The sequence below is a fragment of the Myotis myotis genome, unplaced genomic scaffold (assembly GCF_014108235.1).
Source record: "Myotis myotis isolate mMyoMyo1 unplaced genomic scaffold, mMyoMyo1.p scaffold_m19_p_4, whole genome shotgun sequence".
In the NCBI taxonomy this organism is placed as follows: domain Eukaryota; kingdom Metazoa; phylum Chordata; class Mammalia; order Chiroptera; family Vespertilionidae; genus Myotis; species Myotis myotis.
Genome location: NW_023416346.1, coordinates 45357848 through 45374667, shown reverse-complemented (window position 1 = coordinate 45374667; position 16820 = coordinate 45357848). Strand labels below are relative to the sequence as shown.

The following is a 16820-nucleotide window of genomic DNA, read 5'->3' as shown; positions in this document are numbered from 1 at the left end:
AAGAAGTCCTAACCCTGACTACAGGTTAATGTCTCTGAAGAAATTAATAACAGCAAATGAAGTGTGTGTGGGGGGTCCTTTATAAGAGCATTCACTTTTTCAGGCATTTTTCCTGAAATGCATGTAAAGTGGGATGTCATTGAATCAATTTTAAATTGATTTTGGAAATTTCCAAGCACACATTTCCTGAACAAAATGGTTCCTACTGGAACAGGGAAGATTTTATTTAGACTAGTCTTCTCCAGCTGTCTCACAAGTCAATCCCTAGCTCTGCCTGGAGAAACCCTCAAACTCGGGCCCTCTGGACCTGCAGTGAGTCAAAGGATCGAAATGTAGATAAGGAGGGGACACCACTACCTGTGTTAATGAAAGAGGTCAGCTATGGCTTGGAGGCAATCTCGTGGGCTAGAAGAAGAAAAGGTATTCTGGCAACAGGAGCCTGTGTCCAAGTTTTCTCTGGTGAAAGGAGACAGATGAGAATTGATGTCCATTTCTAGTCAAAGAAGTGGAAGCACTTTAGTTCCACCATCCCTTCCCACCGCCACCTCTTCCTGCATGGACATACATACCAGACAGGTGATTTTGGTGAACAGTTTACTGAGCACGAAGCTAAACACTTGAGAGCCCCGTCCTATCCATAATCTGCTCCCCAGACCGCCCAAGGAAAGGGAGAATTGCTGATGTTTTCCCTCTGGGCTGACTGGAGCCAATAAAACTACTAGAAATGTCCCTTCCCATACCGAGATTCTCTTCAAGATTTCGGGGAGAAACTGTACCCTCCATAGACTTAAGTAGGGGTTTGGTGGCATTCAAACTCTCGTTCCCGACATTCCCATCTTTTCATTTATTCCACAAGATTTTTTTGAACACTGTGGACTTTTCTGATCTCATAGCCAGGGAGAAAGAAGCAGGCGCGGGGCACCAATCTCAGATCCCAGACCCAGCCGCACGGTTCCTGTCCCCATCGCCGCTGCCCGGCGGGGTGATTATTCTCCCAGCTCCACCCAGCTGATGTGACAGGCTCGCGGCCCAATCGGCTTCCTGGTTCCCAGGCCGCCTGCAAGCACCACCCGAACCAATGGCGACGGCCCAGGGGCGGAGGGGCTGGCTGGAGGGGAGGGAGTGCTGGCTTTAGAACCGCAGCCGCAAAGATTCCGAGAGGCAGAAGTTGTCTGAGCGCGTCGGTCGGCGGCGGTCGGGCCGGATCCAGTGCTCTGCGACTTTAGGTAAGGGCTTCTTCGGCACCGGAGGGCACCAGGGTAGGGGGTGTGCCGGGGCGTTGGCAGGAGTGGGTCCGGGTAGAGCATCTCCTGGAACCTCAGAAGGAACGTGCCTTGCCCGGGGGGCGGGGAACAGAGGGGGGTGCGGGGCTGCAAAAATCTCTTTTCTAGCCTTTTGGTGCCAAGGCGCTCGTTCCCGTCAGGGATGGGTGGGAGTGACAGTGTTCCCCTCGACCAGCAGCCGCCGCAAGCACGTTTTCTGCTCTTCACTCTACAGAGAAGGTTCTTTCCCAGTAGTTGCTTGACTTGTTGCCAACCTTGAGCTGGAGTCCCTGACGCCAACACTTGCCCTTCTTCCCTAACGTGGCCATGGCCCCGAAGTGGAAATCGAGCTCCTAACTTCCCTCTGTCGTCCTTCTCCAGCTACTGCCACCACCCCGCACCCCCCCACCCCCCCGCCCCGCTCCGGATTCAGGAAATCCCGGAGCCCACAGCCCGCAACGCCTCCGGCCCCCGCTCGCCCGCCTCGGGTGACCTCGCGGGCTCGCGCCGCCCCTGGCGCTTGGGGGTACCGTGTCCCCGGGAGGGGACGAGGCTCCGGTGGCCCGCCGTCCGCCTGCTTGCCGTGCCCTTAGCGAAAGCGTTGTGATCGCACCGCGTCTCCCTATGAGTAAGCACTTTTTCTCTTTCAGTAGCCGAACATCTCCCAAGCCTGGGGCAGTACCTTTCTGCTCTCCTCTCCCCCGACTCCCGCCGCCCGTCGGCTCCCTTCAGCAGCTCCTCTGGCTCTGTAGCCCGAGCGCGCGTCGGGACAGAGGCAGCCGGGGACCTCTCGGGGTGCTCTGGAAGGCACAGCCCCAGAGGCTGTGGGAGGAGGGGGGTACTACCTCTCTCCCCCCATCAGCTGCACTTGCCGGTATTTACTTTTCTTCACCCGCTATCCTGAAACGCTCTAATGAGAGGCTGGGGGACCCCGACCACCCCCGCCCCGGCTTCTCCCCAGTCCCCAATTTGCCGCCGCCGCCGCCGCCGCCGCCGCCGCTGCTACTGCTCTCCTTAGAGGGCGGCTCCGTTGGCCTCACTCCAGGGCAGGAGATGATCCCAGCCCGGGAAGTGGAGTGGGGTTAAAGCCGTACACGGTGCTTCTTTCTCTTCACCTGCTGTGCATTACATCCCTACTGCTGCACAAGGTTGAACTTAGTTAGATCTAACTGAGTTAGAGAGCCTCGCCTTTTCGGATCAGATAGATAGGATGCTCTGGGTGCCTGGCCTGCTATGACGGATGGGGGATGGGGAAGAGAGCTTGGCTGGTCACACAGTAGGTAGAAAATGTAGGTGAAGTTAAAAACTACTGAGAGGTAAGCACTACTCCACTTAAATGGATGTCACAATGTGATTGGAAGCCTAAGTTTGATCCTGGAGATGCAATTTACAGCGAATTCCAACGAAGTGGTGGGAGTCCCACCCATGCCAGTGGCCATCACGTGCCCAAAGTCTGATACCCCTAGGGTAATGGTCACATGACTTCTTTTGACTTTAAGATTGGAATGTAATGGCTGAAACCCGAGTTCCAAAAATTACAGCCTTAGAGAAGGGGAGGGGAGTATGAACTAGCCTCTAGTCAAGGGAATTCTACTTGAATTTGAATGAGGGGCAAGGAAAGGGAATTTAGTGGTCAGATTTTATCCAAAATAAAAACAGGAATGGTTTTTAAAATAAGGGTTTGAGATAAGTTTGTGCTGGGACATATAGTGCCGCCCCTCCACCCATGAGCCTTCAATCTAGTGATGGCTTTTCTAAATTTAAAAAAATTTCTTACTAATTATTTTCTAGGAAAATTGTTATTTTATTCATACCCTATTTCACCTCTAACTGATAGATTTGAAGCTATATCTTATAATGTTAAAAAAAAATAAGGCTTTATTCATATTCCTGGGTCTGGCCTATATTCTAATTGTAGAGTTCTGTTTGAAGGTGGTGGATTATCTCTTGACTACAATTAACCATCAGTTGGTTTCCAGAAGGGAGGAATTTGGGGGGCTGGGAGGAAAAGGGGAAGGGATTGAGAAATACAGATTGGTAATTACAAAATAATCACGAGGATGTAAAGTACAGCAAAGGGAATGTAATCAATAATATTGTAATAACTATGTATGGTGTCAGGTGGGGACTGGAAATATTGGGGGAAACACTTTGTAAAGTATATGGTTGTCTAACCACTATGCTTTATACCTGAAACTAATACAGAATAATATTGAATGTAAACTGTAATTGAAAAATAAAAACTAATAAAAGGAAAAAAAAATAAATTAACCAGTTATTTCTGGTTCGGAATTAATTGGATCAGAAATCAGGAACAGCCCTGGCTGGTTTTGCTCAGTGGGTAGAGCGTCAAGCTGACGACTGAAGGGTCCTGGGTTCCATTCTGGTCAAGGGCACATGCCCGGTTGCGGGCTCATCCCCAATGTGGGGTGTGTGGAAGGCAGCTGATCAATGATTCTTTTTCATCATTCATGTTTTTCTCTCTCTCCTTTCCTCTCTGAAATCAATAAAAATATATATAAAAAAGAAAGGATTTCACTTTCAAAAAAATCAGGAAAAAAACAGTGGACACAAAATTTGACAAGTTAAGTTGGTTGTGTCTTTGCCTGTCAAAAGTTTGGTAGAATAATGAGAGGGCGCAGAAACAACTCCCATCTTGACCAATACCCACCCTTGTGGCCCAAATTATGGTTGCTGTAGGAAATACGTGGCAGTTTTGGTGTTCAAATTATATATTACAGAGTATAGAAATGGGCAGAGGAATCTCTGAGGTCATGAGGTTAAAAGCTTTACTTATTCACCAAAATGGATGCAGCCTTGAAAACAACTAGGGCAGCTAAAAAGGAAACTGGGAACATTAAGAAATTTTAGCTTTGTATGCATTAGCCAAAAACTCTTTGTCCACTGCAGCAACCTCTGATTGACTCCAGCACTTCATTTTCCTGCTGTGCTTGGGTTTCTGAGCCTAAAAACTAGAACTACTTTAAGCACATATTTCTGACCCCAAGGGCTAGCCTTGGGGCACACATTAGCTGGAAAACTGCACCTGCAGTTACTGGAGTTCACTACACAAATAGATAACAACCCTCCCCCACCAGTGGAAGTGAGGTGACAATATAATTTTAGATTGAATTTCTTTTTTTAATTTTTGTATTGATTGATTTTAGACAGAGACATCAGTTTGTTGTTGCACTTCTTTATGCATTCATTGGTTGTTTCCCTATCAAACCCGCAACTTTGGCAGATAGGGATGAGCTACCTGGCCAGGGCTCTAGACTGAGCTTCTAATAAATATTTAACCTTAAAAAGGACAGTACAGCCTGGCTGGTGTAGCTCAGTGGTTGAGCGCTGAACCAGGAACCAAAAGGGAAGATAATTTGGCCATGGTGCTTGAGCACTAAAGTGATTATTTTTGGTGAAACTGACAGGGAAAAGGAAGAAAGTCCACTTGCCATTCATTATTCCATATTCTGTCATAGGCATTATTTCGACTTGCCTTTCCAAGGAATTTACTGACATAATATTCTTAGCACATGTGATACATTCATGAATTTGCTATTGTGTTTGATATAGCATAATCTAGGTGGAATTGTGTTAAACTGTTTGTTTTTGCTATTTAGTACAGATTCCAAAAGTAGCTGGTATAAAATTACAAATGAACATCTATCTATACATGACAACTTGGGTATCTGTTTTTAGAATCATTTTGTATTTGCTCATATGGTAATTTCTCTTTTGGTGAAAAGTAATCCAGGGGGTGGAAAATTTGATCTGTGAAAATAATAAAACTCGGTTTAGAAGAAAACAGCTAGATCATGTTCTGAGTCTGTATAAATTATTCTAAGGAGTGATGTAACATGTAACGTATGTTCAATGTGTTGGAAGTTTCAAAAGCTTTTTGGATACATTACAACGTTGGAAGCTCTTTTAGACACCAGTGGTCACGACTAGCTGTTTTTAGTTATGAGAGAACTTTGGTTAAAGTTATGGCTTGGCTAATCATGAAATGTCAGCCTCAGGAAAAGATCGGATAATACTTGAGCCATCTTGTAGGTAGTGATGGAGGTGAGGCAGTTTCAAAACATTTAATATGTTTAATATTGAATTTGCCTTATTTTTAGCACTTGAAGGACAAATATTACTGAGTATAAACTGCTTTAGGGATGAAAAGCATTGCTGGTTAAATGAAAATGAAAATACTGGAGGGGGGAAGTATGTGGGAATTGGCTTCAGAAGAACTGGATTCTAGACACGGCTCTGCCACTGACTCATAGCTTGACCTTGAGAAAGCCACTTAAAATTATTATATTGATAACTAACATTGAGTACACACATGTGCCAGACACCATGAATTTTCTCATTTCTGAAATGAGGGCATAGCTCAAGATTTTTGGTTTCCTGGAATTTTTTTTTTCAAATAGTTATAGTCTGGCTTATTTTAGTTATATTTATCACTTGAATTTTCAACTTTCAATGCAACTTTATTGAACCAAGTTAAATAACTTCTGGCAAGTTGATGATCACCACTGGCTTATTCCAGGATTAATGTTAGTTCTTTAAAATATAGAGGTACCTTTTATATCATTCCTTAACAAGGATTTTTTGGCACATTAAGCCAACTGATTTTACATTATGAGAAAACTTAATTTTTTCTACCAGTGTAGAAATTTGTTTGATAGTAAGGAGGCAGTGTTGTTAATTGAAAAAGGCATTGAGTATGGAATCCAGGGCCTTTTAGTCCTCTACAGTTTGGACAGATAGCCCATCTTAAGTAAATCTTGGAAGTTCTCTGTTTATATCTGGATTTTACTTTATTTGTTAGCCATCTGTTTCCAATCTATGTATTTCACAAGCATGCTGAAAGGATAAGTGAGCTATGTAAGCCTTGGCTCTTCAGCAGACAGGTGCTATATAAATTCAAAGTACTGTAGTAGTATATCATAGAAACACTAGAGCTTTAATAAGAGTTTATAGAAATGGTAGAGTTCTCATCACTTAAGTCTTGCCACATTTGTACTTGTCTGTAAAAGTTCTCCAGCCATCCAATTTCATGAGCAAAGGAGAAATAAAGCCAGACATATTATAATGAAAAATAAGAGAAATGGTTGATAACAAGAGAATAAAAACCTATACATAATACTTTCTTATATTTTTAGCATCTCTACTGTGCCAAGTAGCCTGTGAAAGCCATTAACGTGATGGTGGCTTTTGCAGGCTACCACAGGTGGTAGACCTTTCTCAAGGACTACTGAACAGTGTTTTCATGTTCATTATTAATCACTACAGAATCTATTGGCTAATCATGCTTCATTCTTAGTTTTGTGATTGCCTGTAACAGGAGGTTTTGTGTAAAATTGCTCATGAAAAATCAAGTGTTTCTCCTTATAATTGGGAGGACAACATGCAAGTATGCAAAAATGCATAATGAAGATAATCTGTGTATTTAAGGGTCTGTGCCATCATTAACACAGAAAAGGTGAAAAGTTAATATAAATCTTCATTTGAAAAACAAATGTGTTGGGCTAAATGGGTCATTGTCATTCTTTTTATAGATGGGCCATTTTCACCCATTATCCTCCAATCTGTTAATTTGAAATTCATTTTTAAAGTTTATTATAATTTTGCCAATTATATGATGGTTCTTTAACTGTTGCTCTTTTGAGTTATGCATTTTTCCTTTGATTAAAATTATGTTTGATGACATTTGTTAATATATCACTTTTAAAGTGATAGTAGTTAATTAAAATTAAATTAAGTTAGTGGAAAAAATTAAAATTTAAAAAAATGAAATAAGCAGAAAGCCCTGGGTTAAAGGACTTTAAAAATAACCTGGTATCATAGGACTAGTTCTGAAAAATAGCTTCTTTTTTTGCTAACAAATCTTTTTAAAAAAAAAAAAAAAAGTCTAAGCTCTAATTTCTACCATCTCTGGTTTAAAATAATGACAGCAAAATTTTTGTTATCTTGTAAACCATTCACTGAAAATATAACTGATTCTCTTAAACTGACACACACACACACACACACACACACACACATATAGAGAGAGAGAGCTTTTACTTTCTTTTAAAGTTTTTTTTTTAAATATGTTTTTATTCCTTTCAGAGAGAGGAAGGGAGAGGGACAGAGATATAAACATCAGTGATGAGATAGAATCATTGATAAGCTGCCTCCAGTACACCCTGTACTTCTAATCAGCAACCTGGGCATGTGCCCTAACCGGAAATCGAACCCTGACCTCCTGGTTCATGGGCCAACTCTCAACCATTGATCCACACTGGCTAAGCTAAAGTTTTTACTCTTTATAAAATAAAATTGGTGGGGGTAGTATCATAACTTTGAATATTGATATTATTGCATTCTATATTATATGCTCTGATTACATTGTGTGCACTCAGACATTTAAAGCATATATTTTATTGATTTCAGAGAGGGAGGAAGAGAGAAATAGAAACATTATTGATGAGAATCATTGACTCTGCCTCCTGCAAGTCCCCTGCTGGGGACTGAGCCCACACCCAGGCATGTGTCCCAACCAGGAATCTAGGCATCAAACTGTGACCTCTCCTGGTTCTTAGGTTGAAGCTTAACCACTGAACCACACCAGCTCGGCCAGATTGACATTTTCTTATTCACACTGAATGATACATTGTCTTTCGGAGATGAGTATAATTTGTAAGCTTTTTTCCCGTATTTCTTAATTTGCTTGCACATTTTTCTTTGCCATTTCTTAAGGTCCTTTTTGGTATTTTGGGGGCTTATATTTCAGGTCAGGGAGAATTACCATTATAGACTGAACAGTGTTTTCTCAGAGGTGAAAATGACAGGAAATGGTTCCTGGGGTATATTCTGTTGCTATAAAAGTCAGTGTGTATGATTTAGTCATCTAAAGGTTACTAAAGTAAACTAAGACACTGAAAAAGTGTCCTAAGTGGTGCATACTTAAGATGTTTTTAATCACTTTACTTTGGATTAAAGAAATACAAGGCCATTATAAAAATCTTAAAAACGTAACAGGGTTTATAAAGAAGAAAATTTAAATTACTCAAAATTGTATCACCTACCACTTCTTTATATGTTTTATCTATTTCCTGTGTCAAGAGAAAGTTAAGTATTTTTACAGTTGGTATCATATGGCACATACAGTTTTATCCCGTTCTCTCACTTACTGCATTCTGAACATGTTTTCACGTAATCAAATATTTTTTAAAGTTTAAAATCACTGGGTGGTAGTCTATATAATGGACATTTCATAATCTATTTTACTGATTCCAGGTTGTTGGAAGTTTATGTTATTTTCATATCTTCTAGAAAGGGCTTCAGAGAACTTCGTGGGCAAGAACCATTTTGCGACTGATTATTTCTTAGAGATAAATACATAGAAGAGAAATTGCAAGAAGTTTTGTTTTTAAACATGAATTCCTTTGACAATCTCTGGAAGTTAAACATTGGCTTAAGCAAAAAAAGCCTTGATTGCAAACAGTGGCACTAAAAGAAAAAAAGGCCATTCTTTATATAGCGTGTCATACTGACCAAACTGGACCTGGTTTAGGTAAAGTATATGCCTTGGAAATATTTTGGTTTCCTCTGATCTAGTTAACAGGTGCAAAGCAGGATGAAGTAGAATCCTGTGCGGTATACAATCATAGGAAGCTCTATTTTTTGAAACGGAACTCTTAGTGGAGGAAGGGAGACAGGTTTGTTTTACAGTCTCCTGTAGATTTCAGGTTGCTATAAAACTTGGTTCAAGTATATGAAGCTTAGCCCAGCCAGCATGGCTCAGTGGTTGAGCGTCGACCTATGAACCAGGAGGCCATGAGTTTGATTCCTCAGGGCATATGCCTGGGCTGTGGGCTCCATCCTCAGTGGGGGACGTGCTGGAGGCAGCCAATCAATGATTCTCATCATTGATGTTTCTATCTCTCTCTCCCTCTCCCTCTCTGAAATCAATAAAAATAAACATTTTTTTAAAAGCATACAGAGCTTATTTGTGGTCATACACCTTCAGTATTCTACAGAAACTTTTCATCCTGGAGTTGGTTAAATGACTGTTTGTTGATAGGCTTCTTTAATCTCTGGCTATTGGTCTCTTGCCATCACTCAATAAACTCAAACATTTTATTTCATTCAGGTTGCTTAAATAATATTATTAATCAAAAATTCAATTGTGGTAAAAATTCTGATGCTGCCACTTAGTTTGTACCTAGTTTCAGTATATGGTGACTCCCCAAATTACAAACACTTGTATTAAATATTTTGTTTATTCCAATGGCTCCTTCTTGTACACTGCATATGCCTCTCTAAACATGCTGCTTCACAGACCTGCCCTGACGTTTTTCTCCTCCCCACAGTTCAGCAGTCTCACTAAGGACCATGTTGGAAGGTTTGTTCGACCTGACAACTCTCTCTAAAGTCTAACCACCTCCTTTTGTCTTCTCAGGGGAGTCATATACATACTATATTTCATAGTCAGAATGGATTTTAGCATAAAATGGCTTTGTTATTTTATATCTCTGTGACATTGAGGAAGTTCTTTTAAGTCCTCCAAACCTCAATTTCTCCATTTATAAAATGAGGATAATACCTCTTGTCACATTGTTGGCCTTAGAATCAAATGAGAACATTTATAAGGAAACTAGCATATTAGTAGGTACTTAATAAATGTCCCCATTTACAAGTCAGTTGATGTTGCCTTAGATATGATCTCTGTTAGGTGTGTACATCTATCTACCTCTTCATTATTCTCTTAATTCAAACCCCTTTTCCTTAAGTGTCACCACATAAGGTAAATAAGATCGTTTATTTTTTTTTTCTGTTTTATAATGGCATTGTGAAAATACTGCTTTCAATTGCTTTTCATTGTGAATGTGAAGGATTTTAAACAAAGTTCCAGGTTGGCTTACCTCAGAAAGCTGTTCACCATTTAATTTATTCTTTTGTGAGGACATGCCATCCAAGTCTAAACAACTGGCTCTCAAAGGAAAATTGGATATGACTTTTAATACATTGCAGATACCATTATAAGTTCACTGCCATTAACAAATATAGCTTAGATCAGGATGAAAAGTAATACTTTTGTGGGGAGGAAAAAATACTTTAAGTTCTTCAGTGTTTCTACAATAGTAGAAATTGTAAAAATGTGAATGTTAAAAAGTTTACCTTTAAAAAAATGGGAGAAAAGATAAAATAAATTAGTGAAAACTTAAAAATGCTGGAGATGGCAGAAGGTTATAAATTAAATTAATAGCTTTCTAAGATGACATGTAGCCTTTAGAAATGTATGAGTCCAAAACATATTAATCATAAATTTATGATGCCCATTATTTCTTCCAGTGGAAGTTTTCAAAGGAAAAAAACCAGGAAATGATAAAGGACATTGGCACATTCAAGAAACATTTTGAGGAGGGGCGGTCAATTGGGGAAAAGGGAGACATATGTAAAACTTCAGACAATAAATAAAATAAGATATTTTGAGCAGTTTGTGGGTCTCCGGTTTACAGCTACAGTGAAATCATTTTTTCTTTTTTTTTTCTTTTTTTACAGTGAAATCATTTTTGCAAGTGTCTATGAATAATTTAAATTTTGTTTTTTTGTATCATGGTAATTTAAAAACAAATATAAGCAAGTTATCATTAAGTGTAGATAGCAAAAAAGTAGTATTGATAGGTTTACATGTTTAAATATATAAACTATCCCATGCATTTGGTGTCTTATCCTAAATCCAAATATTCTAGTATTAGTTTGATCCCTGGGGGAGAGGGACAACTAAAGCCCTGGCTGCTGTTTTCTCAGTGGTTAGAGTGTCGTCCTGTGCACCAAATGGTCGTGGATTCGATTCCCAGTCAGGGCACATACCTGGGCTGTGGGTTCGATCCCCGGTTGGGGTGTGTGCATGAGGCAACCGACCAACATTTCTCTCTCACCCCCATGTTTCTCTCTCCCTCTCTCTTCCTCTCTCTCTAGAATCAATGAAAAACATATAGGGGAATTACAAAACAAACCAGAATATATTCATAAGGGCTAGCAGAAGGGGGAAAACTTTCTTAACCACAGAAAATTTCTGTAAAACCAAGCAGAAGACTGATATGTCAAGTCAAGTACCTTGAAATATGTATTATGTAAAAGAAGGCTTGTAAGCCATTTATAAATAGATGTAAAACTCTGGAAAACTTAAAACTATTACCACAGTTCTCAAGTATATATTGAGATAGTGCAAACTGAAAATGGAGTAATAGTTAGCCAAGGATAGTAACACAGTACCTTAGTCTGTGGAATGATTTCATCCATTCAACTAAATAAAAGTTTAATGAAGTCGGTTAGGTGCTAGAGCTACAAAGATCGATGATACTTATGCGGTCTAGTAAAAGAGAAAAACACGAAAGTAATGTTCGATTTCATGAAACCTAAAAATATCCTCATATGCAGAAAATGAAGTTAAATATGGCCTCTACTTTTTTCCTGCACACCCTCTCACCCACGCTCACACACGCACACTCCCTCGCGCGCTCTCACCGCCTCTTTTCTGAACATAAAATAATTTTTAAATTTAAACCTTGTGCCAACAAAGACATTCATTTATAACCCAATATAATCAAATCTAAACTAAGAACAAATCAAATTTAAACATTGTTATTTCTTTGCAATAATTATCGCAGCCTAAAAAAGTGCCCACAATGAGTTAATTTTACTTAAATAGAACATTGCTCAGCCTATAAATGAAGGTCAGCAGACACCAGTGTCTTGGAATAAAATAGCCCTTTGGCAAGAAAATGAGCCACACCCCACTTCGTTTTTACAAAAATAAAATTCTTTCCAGCTTTACTAAATTGTAAATGTGTGCTCAGCATGTACTTCTGCAGTAGTTGGCTCTGCAGCTGTGGAAATATCCATGTATGCAGAAGCTCTTAAAAACATTGATTCACCATTGACTTGTACATGTAGCTCTCCTATTTTCTGTAGTACAGTATTCTGTTGTTTCATCTGACTCACGGATAATATTAAGTAACTACAGGTCTAGCTATACCTTAATGTCCAGCCTTGAACTTCTTGAATGTTACAGAATTTAAAATGAGCAGGAAAACCCAGGATTCCAAATCTGATCATTGTTTCATTTTGGTGGGAGAGAATTGAATGAATGTACTGTGCTCGGATGTACTATGTCTGCTGTGCTATATGGTTTTCTTCAAAGACAATAGTATTATATTCCTGCCATGTACCATAGAGACAACCGTACTTCTGGGGGAAAAGGAAAATAAACCCTGCAGGGAGGCCCCATTTTCCTATTTTGCTCACAGTGCACCTGACACACACATGGTCTCCCCACATACATTTGAAAGAGTGAAAAATAAATGGTCATGAATAGTTTTTTGCTGAATAATAAGTTTAATTCTCTTCTATGGATGAATAATATTCCACTGTATAAAGATTAAATTGTGAAATACTAATCAGCAACTCAGTAACCTATGAGTCCCTTGAACCCAATACATAATGATGCAAATCTATCAGAAGACTAAGCAAAGCAAGTGGCTTCCTTGGTTTTCTTTCTCTTTTAGTTACTTTAAAAGGATGGTCATGCGTAAATGGTATGGATTGCACTTTAATTGTAAGAACTGCTTGACTTTAGAGTTAAAGAGGAAATTGGGACATACTAGTCTTTTTTCACTTGACATTTTTTAACTTTTTATTTTTTTAACTTTTATTCTCGGTTACAGTTGACATTCAATATTGTATTAGTTTCAGCTGTACAACATAGTAGTTAGGCATTTATATAACTTACAAAATGATTCCATTTATATAACTTACAAAATGATAACTTACACCTGACACCATGTATAATTGGTACAATATTATTGACTAAAATCCTTAAACTATATTTTACATCCCCATAACTAATTTGTACTTATAATCCCTTCACCTTTTTCATTCAGCCACCTAAGCCTCCTCCTATCTGGCAACCATCAGTTCTCTGCATCTATGAGGTTGCTTCTGTCTTGCTTGTTGATTTATTTTGTTTTTTAGATTATAGATATTAAGTGAAATCATATGGTATTGGTCTTTCTCTGACTGAGTAATTCTACTTAGGATAGTATCTGCTAGGTCCATCCATGCTGTCACAAATGGTAAGATTACATTCTTTTTTTATGGCCAAGTAATATTTCATTGCATATATATAACACTTTATTCATTCCTCTTAATCTGTTTAATCTATATACATTTAAAGTAATTATTGATAGGTAATGTACTTATTGCCATTTTATTGTTTTCTGATTGTGTAGTTCTTCTCTGTTCCTTTCTTATTCTCTTGCATGTTGTTGACTTTCTATAATGTTGTACTTCAATTTCTTTTTCTTTATTTCTCATATAGCTCTTGTATATTTTTAGTTTGTGGTTACCATGTGCTTTGTATATACCAAGCTATGTTTATAGCAATCTATTTTAAGTTGATGGTTGCTTAAGTTCTAACACATAATCACCACTGTTTTTACTCACACCCTCCTTATATTTTTGTCATTACTTTTTACTTCTTTTGTTTGTGCATGTGTGTTTGTGTGTATCCCGTAATTTCCTATTGTAATTACACATGATGTTCCTACTTTTGCCTTTTAACCTTTGTACTAGCTTTAGTGTTGGTTGATCCACTGCTTTTATTATGTATTTGCCTTTGTCAGTGAGAATATTTTTTTCTGTGATATTTTTTATTCATTTTTTTTTTCTTAAAGAAGTCCCTTTAGCATTTCTTGTAATACTGGTTTAGAAGTAATGAACTACTTCAGCTTTTTCTTATCAAGGAAGCTCTTTATCTCTCCTTTGATTCTAAACCATAGCCTTGCTGCTGGTAGGGTTGTCTTGGTTGTAAGTCCTTGTTTTTTATCACTTTGAGTATTTCATGCCAATTCCTTCTGGCATGGAAAGTTTCTGTTGAGAAATCCCCTGACAGTCTAATGGGAGCTCCCTTGTAGATAACTAATTGCTTTTCTCTTGCTGCTTTTAAGAATGTCCCTTTGTCTTTAACCTTTGGCATGTTAATTGTGTGTTTTGGTGTGGGCTTCTTTAAGTTCATCTTTTTTGGGACTCTGCACTTCCTGGACTTATATGTCTTTTTTCTTCCCCAGGTTAGGGAAGTTTTTCAGTCATTATTTCTTCAAATAGGTTTTTAATTCCTTGTGCCTTCTTTGGACACCCCATAATGCAAATGGTATTATGTTTGATGTTGTCCCAGAGGTTCCTTAAACTATCCTCATTTTTTAAAATTATTTTTTGTTTGTTTTTGCTGTTTCAATTGGGTGTTTTTGATATCTTGTTGTCCAAATCACTGATTTGAGTCTCTACTTCTTCTAATCTGCTGCTGATTCCATCTAGTGTATTCCTCATTTCAGTTATTGTATTGTTTCTAACTGGTTCTTTTTTATGGATTTTATCTCCTTTTAATGTTACCTATTTCTTTATTGAAGTTCTTACTGAGATAATCTCTTCTTCCCCTAAATTCATTGAGCATCTTTATAACCAGTGTTTTGAACTCTGCATTTGGTAGATTGCTTCTTTTTGTTTGTTTGTTTATCCTCACCCAACAATATTTTTTCCATTGACTTTTTAGAGAGAGAGGAAGGGAGGGAGAGAGACACAGAGAGAAACATTGACGTGAGAGAGACACATCAATTGGTTGCCTCCCACACGCACCCCAACTGGAGACCAGGGATTAAGCCTGCAACCGAGGCACATGCCCTTGACCAAAATCAAACCCACGACCTATTCAGTCTGTGAGCTGATGCTCTAGCCACTGAGCCAAACTGGCTAGGGAAATTGCTTTCTTTTTAATATTTCCTATTTCTTTGTTGAAGTTCTCACTGAGATCATCTATTCTTCCCCTAAGTTCATTGAGCATCCTCATTAACCAGTGTTTTGAACTCTGCATCTGGTAGATTGCTTGCCTCCATTTTGTTTCATTCTTTTTCTGGAGTTTTGTCCCATTCTTTAATTTAGGATATATTTCTTTGTTTTCTCATTTTGGTTGCCTCCCTATGTTTGTATGTATTTAGGTAGAGCTGCTATGTCTCCCAGCCTTGGCAGAGTAGCCTTATGTAGTAGGTGTCCTGTGGGGCCCCAAAGTGCAGTTTCCCTGGCCAACTGAGCTGGGTGCTCCAGGGGTATCCATTGTGTGGGTTGTGTGTGCTCTCCTGTTGTAGTTGAGCTTTGATTGCTGTTGGCATGTCAGTGGGTGGTATTGACCCTAAGGCTGACTGACCATGAGGACTGGCTATAAATTTGGCAGAAAAGCTGTTTTGTGGGGGTTGACCCCCACAGAGGGGGATTTGCTTTAGTGGGGCTCAGGTGCTTGCTCAGTTGACCCTTTGGGTATGTCATTTATGGTGCTAATCAAATGCTGCTCTATCGTGGCCTGAAGCCAGCCACCTGGTGTGTTGGTTCTGTGGCCTCTTGGGAGGAGCTCCTGTGCAGGCCAAGGTCAGCCCCTGCTGTGTCCAGCCTGGGGCCACCTGGTAGGAGCTTGAAAGTGACTTTGGTTGGTAGCTGCTTGTGCAGGGCTTGGAGACACTTGAGAGTGGTTATGCTGTGAACCAAGGCCAGCTGCCACTCGTGCCAGTCTTGGGGTCTCTTAGCAAGAGGCACAGGGTATGCTGCAGCCAGCTGCTGCTTGTTTGGGGTTTGTGGACCTTTGAGAGATTTTAGGAATGTCCACAGCATGGGCCCAGGCTGGCCCCCTTTTGTGGGTTAGCCATCCAAAGAGGTTTTGATCTCATGTGTGTAATTGGGTGGGTCTCGGTCTCAGAGATCACTAGGATGGGGTGAGAGCTGAGTTAACTGGGTTAATGGAGACTAAGATTTAGTACCTGCCTGGGCCTGAGGGTGTGGTAGCAGATTGGTGGGGTGGGGGAACTCAACAAAGGGACAAATGGCATCCTGAGCACAGGAGAGAGCTGCCCCTCCAGCCTTCACCCTGAAGCTGGACGATTCAGTTCTTCCCTCTCTGTTCCTGAAGCCTTTCAAACTACTGTCCCTTCACTGGAGCTCAGGGTGAGTGTTTGTGAGCAAGTGAGTGTGCATGGACCCTTTAAGAAGATGCCTGGGTCTGCAGCAGCTCTCCAACTCACCCAGATTGAGTCCCTGCATATTTTCACAGCCAACTATTGTGGGGACTCCCTTTTCCCCACTGGTGGTCTGGGCTAGGGAGCCCATTGTGGGGATGGGACCCCTCACTCTTCAGTAGGGAACCTCAGCAGCTGAGATATCCCTCCCAATTTTTACCTGCCAAACATGGGTGTGAGACCAGCCTACTTCACTTCCCCGCTCCTCCTACCAGTCTTGACATGGCTTTTTCTTTATATCCTTAGTTATAGGAGTTCTATTCTTCAGGTGGTTCTCCAGGGTGGTTGTTCTATAATTTAGTTGTAATTTTGCTGTAGTCGTGGGAGGATGTGAACACAAGCACAGTGTTTACCTACTTTGCCATCTTGACCAGGAGCCCTTTTTCTAGCAATTTTATTAAGTTGTAATCTATAGACCTAACTGGTTTGGCTCAGTGGATAGAGCATAGGCCTGCAG

General features: G+C 40.0%; 1 protein-coding gene across 3 annotated transcripts in view; it reads left to right on the top strand.

Annotated features, from left to right (window-relative positions):
* Positions 1-1100: 1100 nt before the first annotated feature.
* The window catches only part of PLS3 (plastin 3), an 89362-nt gene continuing 73642 nt past the window's right edge, over positions 1101-16820 (top strand). For all 3 annotated transcript variants that reach the window (XM_036303947.1, XM_036303950.1, XM_036303951.1), the window contains exon 1: positions 1101-1226. The gene's annotated coding sequence lies outside the window, so the exon portion shown is untranslated. The remainder of the gene's footprint in view (positions 1227-16820) is intronic.